This window comes from Talpa occidentalis, unplaced genomic scaffold, assembly GCF_014898055.3.
Source record: "Talpa occidentalis isolate TD23 unplaced genomic scaffold, MPIMG_talOcc4v2.1 talOcc4.13, whole genome shotgun sequence".
In the NCBI taxonomy this organism is placed as follows: domain Eukaryota; kingdom Metazoa; phylum Chordata; class Mammalia; order Eulipotyphla; family Talpidae; genus Talpa; species Talpa occidentalis.
In genome coordinates, this window is record NW_023601322.1 from 99,984,750 (window position 1) to 100,005,649 (window position 20,900).

The 20,900-nt window shown below is 42.4% G+C and overlaps 1 long non-coding RNA gene across 1 annotated transcript in view; it reads right to left on the reverse strand.

The window, feature by feature from the left end:
• Nucleotides 1-20,900, reverse strand: part of LOC119242776 (uncharacterized) — a 47,570-nt gene that overhangs the window by 13,428 nt on the left and 13,242 nt on the right. The gene's annotated exons all lie outside the window — the stretch shown is intronic.

The window sequence follows — 20,900 nt, forward strand, 5'->3', positions numbered from 1 at the left end:
GACAAAGAAAATATTCAGAGAACAGCGCCAGTAAGCAGGAGCCTGGAGCAGCCTTCCTGGGTTTGAATCTTCGCTTCACCACAACTTACTGGCCCCTCAGCTTGGCAAGATAATCAGCCTTTCAGAGTTCTGCTGTCTTAGCTCATGAACTAAGTAATGGTGTACACCCCTTAAAATTGTGTTTATTAATTAGATCATTAATTACTTAATCAAAAATGAGATCATCCATGAGTACCAGCACAGACTAAATGGTAAGCAGAAATATTAACTGGTATTATGTTGTGAGGCCAAAGCTGGAAATTTTACTTTTTATCTTATTTCCGTGTGTCTGATTCCTATAAATCAGAGGCCTCTACTTTGCCAAAACAAGATTGTAATTGTGAAGCATGAATAAAATTTAGAAGAAACTGCCAAAGTTCAATGTTTGTCCTTGTTATTTATGTAACTTAAAGTAAGCTCTTGAACCCACATCAAAAACGAAAACAATACAAGCAACATCTTTTATTTGAAGGACCAAGATGACTGAGGGAAGAAAGGGCTCTTGGGAACCAGAAAGGAAGACCCAGAAGGGAGCAAAGCACAGAGCTCAGGCCATAAAATAATGCAGGCCTGGAAGGAGATGGGGGCATCCTACTTGGGGGACATGAAGTCATTTATGACAAAACCAGCCGACTGGGGAGGAAAAGATTCGTGGAGTGGGCATTTACAGGAGGTCTGTGCCAGGGGCTCCGGAGAGGGGGCGGAATGGCCTGTGGAACTGCCAGGCAGAGTCTGGCACCAGGGCGGGGGAAGGGGGGGTGCCTGAGAAAGCTGTACCCCGCCCTGTGATAGGGAGCCCTGTGGCTGCCTGGGGGTGGGAAGGTGGGAGTGGGGGCCTTCCCCGTACCTGTCTGCATGCCTCTCCTAGAATTAACACCGCACAACAATAAAGAATCACTGCCCCCTCCAAGCCCTCCATACACACCAACTTTCTCAGGGGTCCAGGATTTTCCTAAGCTTCAGGAACAAAGCACTGACCCCTCAGAGAAGCGGTAGCATGGGAAGCCTCAACAACGGGGCTTGGACTGACAGCCCTAAAACCCCGATTATATTTTGTAATTTCAGTGCCTCTGTGTTGTCCTGTGTGCCTCAGCTAAGCCCAGGGCTGCCGTAATCTGGGCTCCAGAGTCAAATCATTCCTTATTGCTTCTGCTCTTGCTCCCCGTTCTCATCACCCATCCAGTCGGGTCATTCTCGCTTCATGTCTGCTTCACAGCAAGGCTGCTGACACTTCCAGTCCTGCTTGGCTATTTCTACTGTTTTTTCTTCCTCTGTGCAAAAGCTGCCCACCTGAAATGTTCGACTTACATCCAACATTCTCTGCAAATCCTACCACCAATCCCAACCAGCTCACCCAACGCTAAACCACGATTATGCTCAAATGCTCCACACTCATGCCCTTGAATACAGGTTGCATTTTTAATAACGTTTCTCTTTGATTTATTAAAGTACAATACACATTAATATTGGGATACTGCAAGGGTATTAGAGTATTTTACCTCCATACACGTCCCTATTTTATGCTATTTGCATGTGTCTTTTAATTCCACACAATTAAAGCTGCATAATCCTAACTGTTTCATAGAATCAGCGTTTACATCTGGGGCCAGTCTCTGTGCATTTCTTCACTTGAGTAGATGAGTAGTTCACAGTGGTTAAAGGCAACATCTCATTGGTCTTATGGGTGCTGCACCAGCCCATTCCGAATTCAGCCAGTACCAAGCCAGCACCCCTGGCTGATGGAGCTGCTCTGAGCCCCACAGGGATGCAAACCACTTTAGACCTTGTGAACTGTCTCCTGGACCTGTGCACTGGTTGTGCATTTCAAAAATGATACATAAGATAATCTCTTCCTCCCTCTGAGAACAAGGAGGTGCAGACATGAAACTTCTAAAAGGAAAAAAATCCTTAAATCCAATGTTTCTGGTTTTGTTTCAAAATGTGTGACATATGTTTTTCACTTTTTTCCCACAGGTGCAAACTAAATCAGCAGAAGTGTGTGAAAATCAGTCAAAAACATTTTCCAACCTAGAAACCTTCTGGCCAGCTGTAGCCCTGCCTATATGGTGTATTGCCCAAAAATTTGTACTATCCTTGATATCAGAGTTGTTAACATACCAAATTTATTCATAAAGTATTAATCAACTTAAAATTTAAATAACTTAAGTGCTGATAAAATAAGATTTAGTGATGGATGCTACCAGTGTCTCTTCAAAGGCTAACATCTGCTCCCAGGCACCTGTGAGACACAGGTGTGGGGGGCCAGTGGTGAGGTGAGTGCTGGTCTCTGCCCAGGCCTTATTCCAGAGGCTTCCTTTTCATTTCCCTACCTCTGAACAAGGGTAACCTATTCCACAGTTTCCTCTGCTAGCTCTCTTATTTTCTCTCCTTTGTAGCTTCTATCCCAACTATGAAGAGGAAGCTGAGTGTGGTGGGCACAAAGGCAGTGCCCCGCAGTGAGCCTTCCATTCCAAGGTGCCCTTTCCAGCTGCCTCCCGTCTTCAAGTCTCGCTGGTCCCAAGGTGCCACCACCACAGGCCAGGAGTGGGCACACCTCAGTGGAGTAAATCCATTTATTTTTTACCTTTATTTATTTTTTTTTAATAGAGGCATGTTTATTTATTTATTTATTTATTTGTTTATACATGCACTGGGTACAGTCAGAAGCACGGGAGGGTGGGAGAATTCACCAGAGCCAGAGCGGGGAGCAGAGCAGGCAGAAGGACCAAAGTACACCGCTGAGGGGAGCAGCGGGCGGCAGGAGAGGTCTGCGCGCCATGTGGGACCCTCCTCCGGTGGCCGGGGAGCAGCTGGGGATCGAACTGGTGCCGCAGAGGCCGCGGGCAGCTTCGCAACCCAGCGCTCAACCGCTGCGCCACCGGGGAGGCCCTTTACCTTTTTTTTTAAGTTTTTTTTAAAGGTTTATTTATTTTCATACGAGAGCTGGGGTACATGCCAGATACGCGGGAGGGTGAGAGGATTCACCAGAGACAGAGCAGAGAGCAGAACAGGTAGATGGACCGAGAGCACTGCTGAGGGGAGCAGCGGGTGCGACAGGAGAGGTCTGCCACGCCATGTGGGAATCACCCTGGCTGGCCGGGAAACAAACCCATGCTGCAGAGGCTGCGGACAGCTTCACAGCGCGGCTCTCAACCCGCTGCGCCATCAGGGAGGCCCTTTTAGCTTTTTAAAACTTAATGTTACTGATGTACCATTGCTGTACATAGATGCTGTGTTTTGACAGTATAGTCAAGATATACAAAGACTAAATGCTTCGAAAACAGATGAGAGGGTCGGGAAGACGTGGACCATACACAGCGGAATACTGCTCAGCAATCAAAAAAGATAAACTCTTGCCATACACAGCAATGTGAATGGATCTGGAAGGGCTTCTACTATGTGAAATAAGTCAGAAGTAGAAAGATAAGTACCGGATGGTGTCACTTATGTGTGGAATACAGAGAAATCAAACAAAAGATCAGACAGAGAGAAACTTTAAAACTAGCTCTTAAAAGCAAACCATATGGTAAATCTCTTCAAGTTAACACAAGCCAAGCCAAATACATGTAGCTTTTCTAGGGAAAGACAGGCAAGCTTCTAACATCAGCCTATATGGCTTGGAAAACAGTCCTGACGGGGGCTTGCTTGTTCCAGCTCCAGGACACACGTAAACATGCACCGCACAGCACAGGGGTAGACGAGGCCGATCTGTCTTTACCCCAGCTCTCATAAAAGACCTTGCCATCTGCCTCAAAGGGCAGACCCTGCCAGTGCCAGCGCTTGGTGTCCTTGGTGCTCACCTGAGCTTTGGAGACACCAAGACTGAGCAGGCGTGGGCACAAGGGCCAGGCTGTTCAAACCGACCTCTGGGTCCCTCTGACCTTGTGCTGCCCACTGTCTGCTGAGGCTCTGCCCAACTGCATCCCAGCCCTCTCAGCCCTTCCTATGCAGGTGTCAGCCTCTCCCCTCCTCCCTCCACACCACTGCCCCTTAAAACACTCAGGCTGCAATCTCAGAGTCTCCTCCTCAGAGTAGCCTGACACACACAACAGTGTTTTATTTTACCTTGTAGTGTGAGAGTAAAAATGTCATGCGTGGTACACACACACACACACACACACACACACACACACACACACACAGTTACCTCTTTACTTCCCAGGGCTAGGACTTCAGAGCTCATCTCCACTTTTATACAAGCTACACCTAAATGTATTACCCTTTTTTGTTAGGAGAGAAATATGGTGACCGCAATAGAAACTAAATGGTAGGCTTCAGATGCGGACGAACGCAGCGTACTAAGTCAACTCCTTGTGTTACCCAGAAGAGAGTCTGCAGTTATTCCTCATAATCACTAGCTGTTTGTGAAAGGTTTCATTTCAAGTTTTGGTGTGGATAAGTACAATGCAACAAATTTTCATTAGGTTGTTAATTTTTCAAAAAGCCAACATTTACTCCCACAGGCTCATGCTGGGGAAATTGTCCTTTTTTGCTCTGAGCTAATACCCACTGTTTTATGAGAAAACTGAAATGTGCAATATTAAGACAGTTGTCTTCTTGACAATAGCAACTGTTAATGATGTCATGGGGAAAACATCCCTGAACAAAGATCTTGATTAAAAATACCTACTTAGGTAGTGTGATGGAAGTTGGCATTTTAAAGGGGATGATCAGGGTAAGTGATGAGAAGAAAAACAGCCAAATGAGTGTGGCCCCTTGAGGCAGTCACCTTGGAAAAGGATCATTTATTCAGGTGAAGCGATTTTGTTCAGATAGCTTTGTACTTCACTTTTGGAAATCATCTTAAAATATTCACCAGGGTAAATCACATAACTATAGAGTCAAACATTTTTAATCCTCAAATATTTACCTTAGCCATGCCACTTATTTCTAAGTAGCTTCTAAGTACTTCAAAGAAATGCAATGTAACCCCAAAGAATTTAGGTAATGTCCATCCAAATATTTTTTTAACTGAGAAAAGAAAAGAGAGCAATTTACTGTTTCTCTAATAAAAATTTCTACTGAATAATTTGTCTTACTGAGTCTGAACTCTTAACTCCTCTTGAGATGACAACTTACATTCTTTTAGTATCTACACTGCAAAACACTAATTTGTTTTTCTCATCAAAGACATTTTCAAAAGATACACTTCCCAGACTCTGCCCCCTCAAACTAAGCAAGTATTTGTATCAGCCCCCATCTCTGCTCCACATATACGACCCCAGATGCCTTGAACCCGACTTTCTGAAAGGGGTACAGGAGGCACAAACCAGAGAAGGTACACCGGAGGGCAGAGACCTTACAAATGGAGATCTTCACACATCCTTGTGAATGATTCTTCTAAAAAGGAAGAAGCAAATTGCTTAGTATCTGTGGCGATTTCTGCTGTAATGAAAATCACCAAAGGACCTGTGAGGAACTGGTCTCGCCCCGGCCGCCCGGCTGCTTGAAACTGACAGATGACTCCTGGAAGAACCAGAGGGGAACAGAGAAGCCCACCCAAGATGCCGGCCAGTCCCAACAACACAGTGTCCCAACGCATACGGCAAATTAGAAAACAGACAGTAGGGAGGAGAAGAACCACACGCAACCTAGCAACTCTCCAGAGAAAAAGCACACCACAAAAAGAAAGCCAGCCCCCAGATTGCAAAGACAATAACTTGGAAGAATTTCTGAGCCTTCCAGAAAGAGAATTTAAAATTGCCGTGATTAAAAAACTGACAGAAGTCATAAAGGAAAACAACGATAAGGGAAAAATAATCAACGATCAGAAGAATGCAATTGAGTCCCTAGAGAGGGAAAACAATGGTCAGAAGAAAGAAATTGAGTCCCTAAAGAGGGAAGTAAAAGAAATGCAGGAGATCAAAGAATTAATGGAAGAACTAAAGAATTCTGGGAAAAGCAATGAAAGCAGAATAGATGAAATCGAAGAACGAATAAGTAATCTTGAAGACACAGAAATAAAAAGAACCAAAACAGAAAAGGAAAGAGAAGTACGAAGGAAAAAGAACGAAGAAAGACTTCGGGAACTATCTGACTCCATGAGGAAAGGAAATATAAGAGTTATAGGAATACCAGAAGGAGAGGAGAGAGATGTAGGAACAGAGAAAATATTCAAAGAGATAATTGAAGAGAACTTCCCAAATGTGAAGAAGGAGCTGAAAATTGATATACAAGAAGCAAGAAGAACACCAAACTTCCACGACGAAAGGAAAAATACAGCAAGACACATAATAGTAAAGCTCCCAAGAATCCAGGACAAGGAAAAAATAATGAAGCTGGCAAGAGGGAAGAAACAGATAACATTCAAAGGAAAACCAATCAGGCTGACATCAGACTTCTCCGAAGAAACACTACGGGCAAGGAGAGAGTGGAGGGACATAGTCAACAGACTCCAAGAAAACAGATGCCAACCAAGAATACTCTATCCCGCAAAGCTCTCCTTACTCTTTGAAGAAAGAATATGGACCTTCCCAGACAAACAGAAACTCCGGAATTTCATTGCAACTAAACCCCCACTCCAAAAAATACTACAAGGAGTCCTAAAGCCAGAACCTCAGAGGGACGAATAACAATGAAAGAAGGCCAAAAAAAAAAAAAAGTTATTAAAAGAATAAATAAATAAAATCAAAGGAAAGACAAACACAATGGCAAATACAGATGTTAACATATCAATATTAACTCTAAATGTAAATGGACTAAACTCTTCAATAAAAAGACACAGAGTGGCAGCCTGGATTAAGAAACAAAACCCAACCTTTTGCTGTCTCCAGGAAACACATTTAGCTACAAAAGATAAAAATAGGCTCAAAGTTAAAGGATGGAAAACAATCCTACAAGCAAATGGACCAAAAAAGAAAGCAGGAACAGCTATACTTATATCAGATAAAACAGATTTCAAACTCAAAAAGATAAAAAGAGACCCCAATGGTCACTACATTATGATCAAGGGGACAATACTTCAAGAAGAAATAACACTCATTAACATATACTCACCAAACGAAGGAGCACCAAAATATATCAGACAACTGTTGGCCTCTCTGAAAACAGACATCAGAGAAAACACATACGTAGTGGGAGACTTCAACACACCACTATCAACAATGGATAGATCAACAAGACAAAAAATAAGTAAAGAAACCAAAGCTCTAAATAAGGACCTAGAGCAATTAGGCTTAACAGACATCTATAGAACACTAAACCCCAAAAAAACGGAGTACACATTTTTCTCAAGCGCACACGGATCATTCTCCAGGATCGATCACATACTGGGGCACAAGACAAACATCAACAGATACACCAAGATTGAAATCATATCAACCATCTTTTCTGACCATGAAGGCATCAAACTAGAAATAAACCATAAAAAGAAGGCAAGGAACTTTCCTACCTCATGGAGATTAAAAACCACACTACTGGAAGACCATTGGACTAATGAGGAGATCAAAGAAGAAATTAAAAAATTTTTTGAATTGAACGACAAGGAGGACACTAATATCCTAAATGTATGGGATGCAGCAAAAGCAGTAATAAGAGGAAAATATATAGCAATAGAAGCTCACATCAAGAAACAAGAAAGAACGCAAAGAAACAACCTCATCTCGAAGCTCAAAGATCTAGAAAAAGAACAACAAAAAAACCCCAAAACCAGTAGAAGAAAAGAAATAATAAAAACCAAAGCAGAAATAAATGAAATTGAAACTAAAAAAACAATCCAAAAGATCAATGAAACCAAGAGCTGGTTTTTTGAAAAAATCAATAAAATAGACAAACCCTTAGCCAGGCTCACAAAGGAAAAAAGGGAGAAAGCACAAATAAACAGGATCATCAATGAAAGAGGAGAAATCACAACGGACACAGCAGAAATCAAAAGAATAATCAGTAACTACTATGAACAGTTATATGGAAACAAGTTTAACAATCTAGAGGAGATGGACAAATTCCTACAACTCTACAATCACCCAAAGCTAGATAAAGAAGAAATAGAACACCTAAACAGACCAATTACAATTAGCGAAATTGAAATGGTAATAAAAAACCTCCCCAAAAACAAAAGCCCAGGACCTGATGGATTTACAAATGAATTCTACCAAACATTCAGAGACGAATTAGTGCCTATCCTTCACAAACTCTTCCAAAAAATTGAGAAGGAAGGGACAATACCAAACACGTTTTATGAAGCCAACATTACACTAATACCAAAACCGAACAAGGACAACACAAAAAAGGAAAACTACAGGCCAATCTCCCTAATGAACACTGATGCAAAAATCCTCAATAAAATTTTAGCTATCAGAATCCAACAATGTATCCATAAGATAATTCACCACGACCAAGTTGGATTCATTCCAGGGGCACAAGGATGGTTTAACATCCGAAAATCAATCAACGTTATCCAACACATCAACAAAAAGAAATATAAAAACCATATGATAATATCAATAGATGCTGAGAAAGCTTTCGACAAAGTGCAACACCCATTCATGATAAAAGCCCTTGAAATTCTGGGGATACAAGGAACATACTTCAACATCATAAAGGCCATCTATGACAAGCCAACAGCCAGTATCATTCTCAATGGTGAAAAGCTGAAAGCAATTCCATTAAGATCTGGAACAAGACAAGGATGTCCACTCTCACCATTGCTTTTCAATATAATACTGGAAGTCCTAGCCAGGGCAATAAGACAAGAGAAAGACATCCAAGGAATCCAAATAGGAAAAGAAGAAGTCAAACTATCACTATTTGCAGACGATATGATATTATACATAGAGAACCCCAAAAACTCCACAGAAAAGCTAATTCAACTCATCAATCAGTTCAGTAAAGTGGCAGGATACAAAATCAACACGCAAAAGTCAGTAGCCTTCCTATACACAAACAATAAATCTGAAGAAGAAGAAATCAAAAAGACCATCCCTTTTGTTATTGAAACAAAAAAAATCAAATATTTGGGAATAAATCTAACAAAAGAGGTAAAGGACCTATACAAAGAAAACTATAAAACACTGTTAAAAGAAATAGAAGAAGACACAAAGAAATGGAGAGACATCCCCTGCTCATGGATTGGAAGAATAAACATTATTAAAATGGCCATCCTACCAAAAGCAATATACAGATTCAATGCTATTCCAATCAAAATTTCAATGTCATTCTTCAAAGAAATAGAACAATTATTGATGAAATTCATATGGAATCACCAAAAACCCCGAATAGTCAAAGCTCTCCTGAAAAAAAAAAAAGGGAATGGAGGCATCAGACTCCCAGACTTCAAACTATACTACAAAGCCATAATCATCAAAACTGCATGGTATTGGAACAAGAACAGACATACAGACCAATGGAATCGAATAGAAAATCCAGAAATAAACCCACAGATTTATGGTCAACTAATCTTTGACAAAGGAGCAAAGACTATGCATTGGAGCAAAGAAAGTTTGTTCAATAAATGGTGCTGGGAAAACTGGGTCGCTACATGCAAAAGAATGAAGCTTGACCACCACCTCACACCATACACAAAAATCAACTCAAAATGGATTAAAGAACTAGACATAAGACCTGAAACCATAAAATATATAGAAGGAAATATAGGCGAAACACTACGTGATTTGCACATCAAAGACATCTTTACAGACACATCACCCAAAGCAGTGATAGTGAAGGCAAAGATAAACAGCTGGGACTACATCAAATTAAAGAGCTTTTGCACAGCAAAAGAGACAATAACAAAAACAAAGAGAAACCCCACCAACTGGGAGAACATTTTTGCACCCAACACTAATGATAAAGGACTGATCACAAAAATATGCAAAGAGCTGATGAGACTCAACAACAACAAAGAAAATAATCCAGTCAAAAAATGGGCAGAAGAGCTTAAAAGAAACTTCTCTGAAGAGGAAATGCAAATGGCCAACAGGCATATGAAAAAATGTTCAACATCACTTGTCATCAGGGAAATGCAAATCAAAACTACCATGAGATACCATCTTACACCAGTGAGAATGGCACATATTAAAAAAACTAGCAACAACAAATGTTGGCGAGGGTGTGGAGAAAAAGGAACTCTTCTGCACTGTTGGTGGGAGTGCAAACTGGTCCAACCACTGTGGAAAGCTGTATGGAGATTTCTGGACCTACTAAACATAGAGCTTCCATATGATCCAGCAATTCCACTCCTAGGTATTTACCCAAAGGACACAGAAACATCAATTCCAAAGAACACCTGCACCCCTATGTTTATAGCAGCACTGTTTACAATAGCTAAGCTTTGGAAACAACCCAAATGCCCAAAAATAGATGACTGGATCAAGAAGATGTGGTACATATATACCATGGAATATTACTCAGCATTCAAAAAAGATAAACACATGCAATTTGCAGCAACATGGATGGCGCTGGAAGGGATCATGCTCAGCGAAATAAGCCAAAAAGAAAAAGAAAAATACCGGATGGTCTCACTCATAGCAGGAATCTAGAAAACTTAAATAAGGGACCAGGAAAATGAATAACTATAAGAAAGTGAAAATCAAAATCAACAAAAAACTATGAACCAGAGACACTTTTAGGGGGGCGGGGGTGGGAGGGGAGGGATTGGGGTCAGAATGGGGGGGCTGCAATTGTATGGGGAATATAACAATAAAATTTATTAAAAAAAAAAAAAAAAAAAAAAAAGATACACTTCCCAAAACAACTGTTAGGAAAGAATTGAGAGATTTCAAATAGAGGCAGAATTTCTTGAGTGAGCTAATAGTTCCCCACTATCAAATCTGAAATAACAACATATGTGGGTTTCCTGTGTTTGCTCAAAACCCGTTTCTTGTCTCTTAGAGGCTTGCTGTTCATCACCAGGATCCATTCAAACTGTTCAGAGCCCAATTTCCCCAAAATAATGTCACTCAGAAGATGCTTCCTCCCTTTGATTTACAAACAGTTGGTGTGCTAAATTTGGTCTTTTTTTTTTTTTTTTTTTTTGGTGGGATCCTCATCGGCGGCCGGGGAACGAACCAGCGCTGCAGAGGCTGCGGGCAGCCTCGCAGCCCAGCGCTCAACCGCTGTGCCACCAGGGGAGGCCGTATAGTCTTTTCTTATAAGTACTATTTTTTAAGATTCCCTCTCTTTCGATGAGCTGACACAGGATTTGGTTGCCAAATCAGACTGACATGAACCAGAGATTTTAACCAGTAAAACACTCCAGAAAACTCTTGATTAAAAGGATCAAACATGGGAAAGTCTGGGATGTCCACTGGCTCCAGGGAGTCCCTTCTGGGTCAGCCACGTTCTTCTGGCCAAAAAACGGATGGGGTTCTAAGTAAAGTTCACTGGTCCTCATGGTGAGAGCTTCCAGTTGTGACACTTCTCAAGTCCCCAGAGTTTCACGGCTTGGAAGACGCGCCCAAGGCTCCTCATCCTGGGTTTCTTTGGTAGGTGATGCTTAGTCTGGACATCACACCGCAGACATCTTAGAGATACGGCTACTCCAACTACCCCGTCTTTATTCCTTTTTTCCGGGGGTCTAATTGTCAAAGCGATGCACACAACTTTGGTTCCCTCCACAATCACCCACCACAACTCTAGGAAGAAAGAAAGAGGAGGAGAAACTAACCCTTGAATTCCGCCTGTCTGGATCTTGTGGTTTACAGTGATTTTATAAAAGGAAGAAGGGGAGGAGAAAGGGAACGAAAAGAGGGAAGCGGGAAGGAGGAAAAAGGAAAAGAAAAGAAAGACAAGGAGAGAGGAGACACATCAGTCAGTCAAAGACAGGAGGGACAGCGCTGTGACACCCAGTGGGTCTGGTAACAATCATGCCCTGCGTGCGAGCTGCGGCCCATGAACAAAGTACAGGAGTAACATGCCTGTGTGTCTCCATTGCCAGTAAAGAATTTTTTTTTTTTTAAGATGAGAGCTTAAGACAACTTTATTTGAATCTGTATATATATTTTTATTTGTATTATTTTTAATGTATTTTATTTTTATTTTTTTTATTTTTAAACAGTATTTGCTTCCCCCTACCCCCTCAGAAAATCTCATCTGCCTACAGAGAGAAATACGTGTTTTAGCCACACTGGATGTTAAGAGGAATAGGGAGATGTGTAGAAGTCTTATTGCAAGCTTGTCACATTCTCAAAATGACTTTTCAGGTTTCTACAAGACACCCCTCCGACAGTTCTCCCTCTGAATATCTATTTGTTCTGCTCTGGCCACACAAATCGCAGGGCCCTTGCCATGCACCTCCTGCCACAGGTGCTGCTTTTCTCTGGACGTGTGCACTGTCAGCGCCACAGGCTTTTCTAGCATGGAAATGCTTCAACTGGCCTGTGCTTATTTATCATCCTGCTTAAAATAACAAACCACACCCATCCCTAACTCCAACCTATCTCCTTCAACCGTATATGTTCCAAATTCCTCACTCACTGTGTTTAGTTCTTGTCTCCACCAACAGAAAGCAAGTTCCAAGAGGATCAGATCATTAATGATTTTATTTATGAATATTTCCCAAATGTCAATAAGTTCCTGGCACATAAGAGATACTCAATGCTTACTAAAAGAGTGGGTAATTCTACGGACTGCAATACTGGAAGAAACACAGACATGGCACAGACTAGAGGAAAACACTAAATAACTTCAAATCTACCTGAAGAATTATATCACACGCGAAAATCAAATATAAACTATGACTTAAAAATCACACAGGAAAGAGACAAGAAGCCAAGAGTCCACTGCATTGGCTTTGATGTACTTGTGGCCAAATGCAGCAGCTTCCAATGAGAGGTGATAAGCAAGCTGTGTGTCTAAATCCAAGCTCTGTCCCTTATTAATCCCACAAAGTAGATCAAGTCCTTCAATTTCTCTTAACCTTGACTGATTCAACTATAAAATAGGATAGTGACATATTATAGGTTTCTTAGGACCATTATAGGAGGCACTGATACAAGGAGGTTATTCAATAAAGCAGTAACATCATGAAGATATTTTGGAGGAAGTACAGAAGGAAGTCTCTGATCTCTATTTGTAAATACACAGTCATTTAAATATGGCAAGAAGGGCCTCCCCTGGTGGTGCAGCAGTTGAGCACTGGACTGCGAAGCTGCCCGCAGCCTCTGCAGCACCGGTTCAATCCCTGACAGCCGGCAAGGGTCCCACATGGTGCGCAGACCTCTCCTGCCATGCCCGCTGCTCCCCTCGGCAGTGTATTTTGTCAGTCTGCCTGTTCTGTTCCCCACTATGGCTCTGGTGAATTCTCTCACCCTCCCGTGCTTCTGACTATACCCAGTGCTTGCATAAATAAAATAAATAAAATCTTTTAAAAAAATAAACAAATAAATATGGCAAGGAGAGTCACAGAATCCATAGCAGACTAAGATTTGCAGAGATCTAGCTCTTTATTTTGTTCATAATTAATCCACAAAAAAAGCAACTCAACTAAAATTGTATCTACATTAAGCAGAGGCCAACCCATAACTAAAAAGGCTATACAGTCATTGATACTTTCACTAATAAAAATAGTTAATCTGCCATGCTGTCACCCCATCCTGTTTCCCTCCCTAAATTGATACCCACGGACATGAGGTGAGGTACATGTGGCTTATATGCCCTTGTGGCAGGGATGCCCTCATTTCCAAGAGCTGAGTCCTTTGTTTTCTGGTCACTAGGGTCAACACACAGTCCTGGCTTTCCATAGAAACACAGGGTCAGCACTCTGGCTAGTTTTCTTACCCACCACCAACACAAGTGATCTCCAAGTATTCCATGCTGGCCTAAGGTTCTCCACCTGCTCTGGGGTCACCTAACCTTGCCAGAAGTTCCTGGATTAGCTGCCTGATTCGTCCCTAGGCACACAGCACACAGCCATTCCCTCTGCCTGGCTGCTCCACATCCCCTACAGTGAACTGGTTATGCACATGCTCAGATACAAAGGAGGTTAGCGAGGTATACCAGTTGTCATAGTGCAGTTTCTAGAGCCTAAGAAAAGCCCTCTAGAGATTAAGTCACACTGTAACCCTACAAATGGGAGAACAGGTAAGAAGACCGTGCTCTTGCCATTCCCTTAAGGATCCAAAGTCCTCCTGCCTTACTGTCCTCCTACAGTCATCCCTTCTCTTTTATTTCTTTTCTCCCTCCCTCCCAGACTCCAGTCTCTGGATAAGCTTTTATGATAAGATTTCTTACACACTCCATGAGACACCTAGGAACTGAGTCTTCTTTTCTACAATTCTGATATGATAATGAAGTAAATAAAAAACTGTTAAAAGGGTAACTTGCATGGTCTACACTGTTGCATAATCTTGTTTTTTAATGAGAGAAGCTGAACATTTGGTTCATATACCCTGCTTTGCCAGAGTATATTCTGCCTATTGCGTCATATTGTGGGGACTAAGACTGTAATATCTGCATTACTCACCCTAAAGGGTTTTCTTTTATTAATATTCTTATTTTTTTCAATTGTACATCAATCCAACTGAGGTTTCCTTCAAAGGGATTAACTTTAATTACTCAAATACCAAAGGTAAGAAACAGTACCCTGTAAATTATAAAGTGAATATGTCTTCTATGAGCTGAACAAGAATAAAATTGTGAAGAAGCTAAGTTTGCCTCGGAATTGACTTCACATTTCTAATCATCAGCCTCCTCTCCACTGAGGCACATTCACCTCCAGGGGCCCTACCAACCCTTATTCTTCTCCCTAAAGCATTTGTTCTTGGAAAAATATTCTTGGAGCATCATTTTATCTTGTATCAATATCCACTTCCCAAAAATAAGCAGTTGGAAAATCTCCAACAAAATAATGGGTTTGTGTGTATATTAAAAGTAAAGAGAAATACATAATTTTAATGGGAGACAACATAAGGATTTTAGAAATTAGTTTTAACAGATTTTGGTACTTTTAGAAAATTGTTTTTACAACTATACTTCATTAAAGAAATTTTTTTTCAAAGAGACAGAAAATCTGGAGCCTGGGACACTTCCCTAAAAATACTGTAGTTTACCTCACCTCCAAAAATCACACACACACATACTTACACAAAAATGTCATTTATGTATAAAGAAGGGAACTGAAAGGAAATTCTTTGCTGACCTTCTTCTATATGTCAACTATTGAGGCTACACACATTGGTAAGATCTAGAGATGAAAGAAAAGTATGGTCCTGTCAGCTCTAGTGTATAATCAACACTTGAGAAAAGGAAAGTTGTAGATCTCTTCCCCAAAAAAGATTTTTTCAATACTCATTTCCCAAGAACATATAAACATACACATTCACCTGAAAATTTCTACATTTCACTAAGAACTATTTCTCCCCATGTAAATTCAATGACTAAAGTACAATTCACCTATAGCACTATACCTTTTCCAAGGAAAAAATCCCTTTACAAAAAAAAAAAAATTCTTATTAATTGTATCAATAACTGCCCAGTTTTGGGGGGAGATCATTCAGAACACTGTGTCCGACGGTGCAGGGAATCAGGGAAGCTCACTCATCTCCTATGATGGGAGAAGATCAGACCTGAACAATGAACATGTTAGGAGGGGAGAGGTGCAAAGCGGAGGTACAGACAAAAATACATGGGAGACCTTAAGAATAAAACCAGGGTAAGTGAGGCAGTCCCCCAAATCAGCAGAAATGATCATGAAGGAAAAAATTAAATAAGTCCATAAGGACAAAGAGGGTGGGAGAGGACAAGACACCAAAAAAATGTGCCACCGACATTTGGGAGGCTGGAAAGTAGGGAGATGAAAGGCTTATTAGCCAAGCGGGGAATAGAACCCAGCCCCCCCAGCTGAGGAACAGTCAGAATCTGCATTCCCATCCACACTTTCCATTTCACAAAGCCTGGGGGTCTCCCCACACCAGCTACTCACATGAGACAAAGGATGGTGGGTGGTGGGTGCGTGGAAATGTGTGTGTGCACACATGTGTGTGCATGTGGGGAGTGTACCCACAAAACATGAGTGCATGCCTAGTCTGCTTCAAGAGCAAAATCAGAGGCCATGTGTTAGCGTCATATCTGAATCATAACAGGGTTTCGTGGACTGCTGCATCTTCCTGGCAACTGCATGTCCTCCAGCAGTTGGGGCTTGGTCTGTCCATCTTTGCTGGCCCCCTTCTGCACATGAAGATTAACATATATCCCAAGTGCCCACTGTGGGCACTGTGGGCTGGGCAGTTCTATAGGCCTCAGATATACAATGGAGAATAAGATACATTTACTTTTTTTTTTTTAAAGATTTATTAATTTATTTATACGAGCACTGGGTACAGTCAGAAGCGCGGGAGGGTGAGAGAATTCACCAGAGCCAGAGCGGGGAGCAGAGCAGGCAGAAGGACCGAAGTACACTGCTGAGGGGAGCAGCGGGCGGCAGGAGAGGTCTGCACGCCGTGCGGGACCCTCCTCCGGTGGCCGGGGAGCAGCCGGGGATCGAACTGGCGCCGCAGAGGCCGCGGGCAGCTTCACAACCCAGCGCTCAACCGCTGCGCCACCGGGGAGGCCCAAGATACATTTACTTTTAAAAGACACTCAAAGATTAATGGGGAAGACATTCCTTTAATAATAACATAATTAGCGTAAAAAGACATGAGTACAGGGCACATAGAAGACATTAATGTAGGGCCAAGAGCAGAAGGAGCACAGAGAGGCTGAATCCTGAAACTATGTGGAGTGGGCTGGAGAATGAGCGAGGAGAGAAACAGATTCCAGGAAAACCAAAAGTGAAGAAAACCTCATATCAGAAAGAGCCCAACAGACTGGCCATCAGTGTGGCTGAAGGTGATGTAGAAGCAGCGCGGAGAACAATAAAGATAAGCAGGGCCATATTGTGACTAACCTTAAAAGTCCTAGGACAAATTTGGGATTTTATCCTAAAGGTGACACAGAGTTTCATGTGCAGAAGGCACAAGTGCCCAGTACCAGCGGGATCTGGCCCCGGAGAGGACCCTGAGTGTCTGTATTCCAACACCCCCTGCTGTGGAATCTTCTTAGTTCACATGAAAAACACAGTACTGGACTCTGTCAGAGTGACTAAGCCACACTAAGGTTGATTTAGCTTTTTACTGGTTGATTTTCAAAGTGCATCATGCAAGGTGCACTTACTCTTCAAGCAGAATGCTCTTGTCAGAAAATTAAAGCACTAACAATAAAGATTATTTACCCACAATGTGTTGCCAACAAAGTGGCATTTTGGTGATTTTTTTCCTTAAGTAAGTCTTCATTGTTCCCTGACAACTATGGAATTCTTATTCACAGAACCCCAACATCCAACTAGCATTACATAATCTCAAGATTATGTCAAGAGGTAAAATTTATGGGCAAGACCTAGTAATTAACAATTTCCATTCCATTTAACTTTATGGATCATCAAACCAATGACATGACTGCTTTACAAGATAATCCAATATGGGGCCAGGTAAAACTTAACAAAAAGCTTGCCTACTATGTGACAAACTGAATTACACACCTGGAGTGAATCTCATTTGCACCTGATTAGGGTGACCTTGCCTCAGAGCTCCACATTTCTACCATGAGAATGAATATAATATATTATATAACATATATACCATAGAAGTGTTACATACTAGACTTTTCAAGGGCTTGGCACAGAACTGAGAAGTGGTCAGTAAAATACTAGTCACTATTTCATTAAATCCACATCTACATTCAGAAAGGCATCAACTGCATAAACCAAAACATAGCAGCTATGAACTGTTTTTAAACAAATGCTGTGTTACTTTTGCTACTCAGGCCCTGGGTTTTTGGGAAATCCATCAGCTCTTCCGTTGCTCAGCCGGCCCTGCTCATAGGACGTGAGCACAGGAGACGAGCTCCTGGCCCTCTGCTCGCACAGGAACCAGCAGCACTACTCAGGGCCCTGCCTCTCTTATCCCACAATTTATGCGGTAGTGACATTTGCTGATGATAATAGCTTGGTGAGAAGTGGATTGCCTCAGTGCTAAAGCCTATTTGCTGAAACAGGACAAAGATAAAATGCCTGGCGCTGTCACAAGCGCCACCCTCAGCGGTGTCTTGTATAGGTGAGATGCTCTGGCCAGTACTGCTGCAGCCAAAATTACCTCTGACATTTCCAAATGTCACAGTTAATCCATTCTTAACAGTAGTGTGTTTAAATGTGTGAGAAGGAAGACTTCCAAACGTCATATGGAAGCGATAGGAAGCATAGTGATTTTAGCTCAAGGTTGCTCAGAAAAATAGAAGAGTTATTTAGACTTGCATTTGGAAAGTTTATTATTGATGCTCTAAAAGCCTCCACAAAGTTCAATACAGGAAAGGTTTAATGTTTCTTATGAGGACGTGGCACTAATGTGCCCATGCCCTCTCTATTCTAGCAGCCATAGAATCCCACAATACCCTGTTGTGGACCTCATGTTGTATCCCCCCAAAATCCACATGTTGACTTTGGGAGGTGACTAGGAGGAGTCGAGGTCACCAGGGCAGGGCCCATGAATGGAATTAGTTCCTTGTAGGAATCAGGGGAGAGGCTGACCTCGGGGTCTTCGTTTTTAATATAAAACTTTAAAAAAAAGCTTTAGGAAAAAGCCTACAGAATAAGGACACAAAGAAAACATTTCTGTACAGTTGTATGCGTTTTAAGCTTTTGTTAGTACAAAAGAATGACAAGTAATTAAAATGTTTAGTTTCTGTAGTGAAAATTTTTCAGCAAGCTAAGCCTAATTTTTACTGCAGAGAGAGTGCTATTTGGTAGCCTGAGCGCAGTGTCAATAAGCCTGCAGGAATGTTCTCGCCTTCACACTCACCACCACTCTTCACCCACTCTCCCGGCCTCCTCCCATCCTGCAGTCCAACAGGGGGAGCGCCTCAGACAGACGGACCCCTTTTTACCTTTCATGTGTTTTTCCTGTACCTTTTCTAAGCCTGGATGTGTCCGGACACACAGGGGCCGTGTGTACCGCTGTGAGCCTGAGAGCTCAGCACAGGGACATGTGCAGTTGGGGCAATGTCTACGCCACACAGCCGGGGCGGGTAAGCACACAAGAAGGTCCAGACCATCCCGGAAGGTGAGAGTGCGCTTCTGACGTTTCAAGGCAACAAGTCTGCAGTGATCTGTCATGGCTGCCGCAGGGCCCTAGTTCAACAGAAGTGCTCAGTGCCTGTAAACAACCTGGGTGTTGTTTCTGTTGGTTTCCTGGTGGTGATAAAGGCTGTTTTGCAGCACTCTTCTTAGAAAATCCACCATAAAAACATTTGCCATGTGTGAAAGTTTCTGGGAGTTTTGATCTGTTTTTCTCTGGATGGCTACTTTTTGGTTTGTGTGTGTGTGTTTTAAGATTTATTTATTTATACAAGAATCGGGGTACAGGCCAGATGTGCAGGAGGGTGAGATGATTTGCCAAAGACAAAGTGGGGAACAGAACAGGCAGACTGACGAAACACACTGCTGAGGGGAGCAGCGGGCAAGACAGGAGAGGTCTGCTGCGCCATGTGGGATTCTCGCCGGCCAGCTGGGATCGAACCAGCACTGCAGAGGCTGTAAACAGCTTCACAGCACAGCACTTAACAGCCTGTGCCACCAGGGAGGCCCTGGATAGCTACTTTTTTGTGAAAAAGTTTTCCTGGGAGAGCAGGGACTCATCCCTATTTTACAGCAAATGGTATTTTTCAATTCTGTTTTTATGCAGTGGCTTTCTTATATGTTATAGTGGAATAAGGTGTCTCTTCAACATCAGTGTGCCCGGTCATTCAGCAAGCATCTTTCAAGTGCAGCCAACAGTTCCACACACAGCTCTCGTTCTGCCTTAGATCAGAGGCTGCTGGGGGCCTCTGATCTGTTCATCTTACCTGATATGAAAGTCTCAGGTGCCTTTACTCACTATACTCTATGTTGCCCCTGGTTTCCCAACAACAAGCTAAAAGTACAAATCACATTTGAAGGCTATTTTACAATTTACAAGGCATCCCTGCCTACAACATGCTGCTCAGAATAAATAAATGTAACCAATATAACTCCACATTTTTAATATGAGGACTCTCTTGTTGTTGTTTTAATAAACTGGTGGTATGAGTAATTCTTCTGTATTGAACAATTCCTGTCTCTGGACTTCCCTGGGGCTGGTTGTTTCCCACAGCAGATGTCTCCCAGGCCCACAGCAGCTCTCTCTATGCTAACTGCCTGCTCAGGCCTTGCTCTAGGGGTGGGCAAAGGAGTAAATGTCCTTCTACTCTCTTTTGAGAGAGAAATGCAGCCTCTAATTCCATAATTTGCTACAGAAGCACAAGGAGACACAGGGAACACCTAGGGGGAGGGGGCAGGTAACCCCCAGAGCTCTGGCCTTCCCCAGACCTTCAAGGAGCCCAACAAGGAGAACCCTGACTGAGAGCAGAGCTTCCACTGGAGTCCTTGCAGGCGTTTCCAGGCCAGCTCCACCTGCTTCTATAAAGAGGCATGTGCACTCCTGAGAGGAACTACACAGTGTCCATCACATGCTCAAAGGAGTTCTCAACCTAAAAACAAGTTTAGAACCACTGATTCGTAGACTTCGGTAATGAGACTCCAAGGGAGCAGGGCACCAAGCACGTCTGAAGGCAGGTTTAGTGCTGCAAGAAAAACTAGCCAGCAGTGAACAGACACGTGTTGGCAGCTGAGAAAGCATCAGCGTTGCAACGTGACCTTCTCGACAGGTGGGCAGCCCTGTGACACCACCATGGGGATCAGGGCCACCCATCCTGGTGTCCCCTAGTCTCCTGGAGAAATTCACACCACACGCAACTGAATTAATTTTATAGTCAGATGACTTATTATAGAATTGCTCATAATGTATTCCCATATTTGTTACTGTATGCTTACACAGTGATCTTGATACAGACGTGACCACCACTATGAAGAGCAAGCATTC